Raw genomic sequence first — 1,284 nt, 5'->3', positions numbered from 1 at the left:
CTGCCCACAGCACGGAGCCTGTGCAGCAGCCTCCCTCACCCCTTCCCTTCCTGTCACCTGCGGGGAGCACTTACCCCGGCATCATCCTGAGAAGCAGGCCCAGAGGCGCAGCACACTTGGGCAGAGTGGCGGTTTCCTGCCTGCCCACGACACTGCTTTTGCAAAACACACGTAACCTTCCTGCATCTGCAAAACACACGTAACCTGGAGGGCTTGGCAACTCTAAATGCCACTGTTTTTATTTAACGGTGACATTTTTACTCCGAAAACAATGCTAGTTCATTGGAGGAAAAGATACTACCTGTAATAGGCAGAAGAAAGAAAAGGCAAATGTCTGGCTTATTTACAAACACGTGCACACACACAGTCCCCCAGATTCCAGCCTCGCCTCTGTCCCTGTCAGTGGACACTCATCCACCCGCGTAGCCGGAACGGCAATCGAAAACTGTCTATACTTTGTCCTAACTTATATAACCCGCTATCGTCTTTGGACTCTTAGTTCGTAGCTATCCTTTTCTATATGATGGACAATTCGATGACAAATCAGCAATCCTCTAAATTATAAAAATAGCAATTTTATAGAAGACAAAGGTCTCTGGGCTAAGATACCATTCAGTGTGCACCAACTCTTTAAAGTCTGGGATGCTCTAGAAAAGGGTGGATGATTCTAAAGCCCAGATCCTAGGGAGGGGGCTCGGAGACCTCAGGGTGGAGGGGTGTAAAGCCTACCTAGCCCCTGCCCCGTCTGTGGAGAGTGAAGGCCACCTGCGTGCCACCTTCAGAATGCCCAGTGTCCTTTTCAGCATCCCTGGGGAGATGCTGGGGAGATGCACGGGTACCCCGGCCAGGTCTGTGCACCCCACCTTCTGCCTGCAGTGGCCCTACAGCAAATCACTATCAGGGCTCCTCTGGGTTGACAGGTGAGGACTTCCGTAGGCTCGTCATCCTCATGTATCCACTGGCAAACATTTATGGCGGTCTATTGGGCTCAGGTGCTGTGGCATCCCTCTGGTGAACTGTGAGTGGAAGGGGCTGAGTATGAAACTCTTTCTTGGGGTACCTGCACCCCAGCACAGTGGCTCCTGACACCACGCCCTGAGGGCTCCGTCCGTGTGTGTCCCTGCAGCAGGTAACTGGCTCCAGGGTAAGCTCCACAGTCAGCTTGTTTATGGATCATGTCCTCACTGCACGTGTGTCCAGCCTGCAGCTCCCAGCTGGGCTGCAGGAGCATCTGGACGCCAGAGCAGCACCTCGGTTTCCTTAGGTAAGAACTTGGGTTCTTAT

This window comes from Pteropus vampyrus, unplaced genomic scaffold (genome assembly GCF_000151845.1).
Source record: "Pteropus vampyrus isolate Shadow unplaced genomic scaffold, Pvam_2.0 Scaffold175, whole genome shotgun sequence".
Taxonomy (NCBI): Eukaryota; Metazoa; Chordata; class Mammalia; order Chiroptera; family Pteropodidae; genus Pteropus; species Pteropus vampyrus.
Note: the sequence above shows the minus strand (reverse complement) of the source record.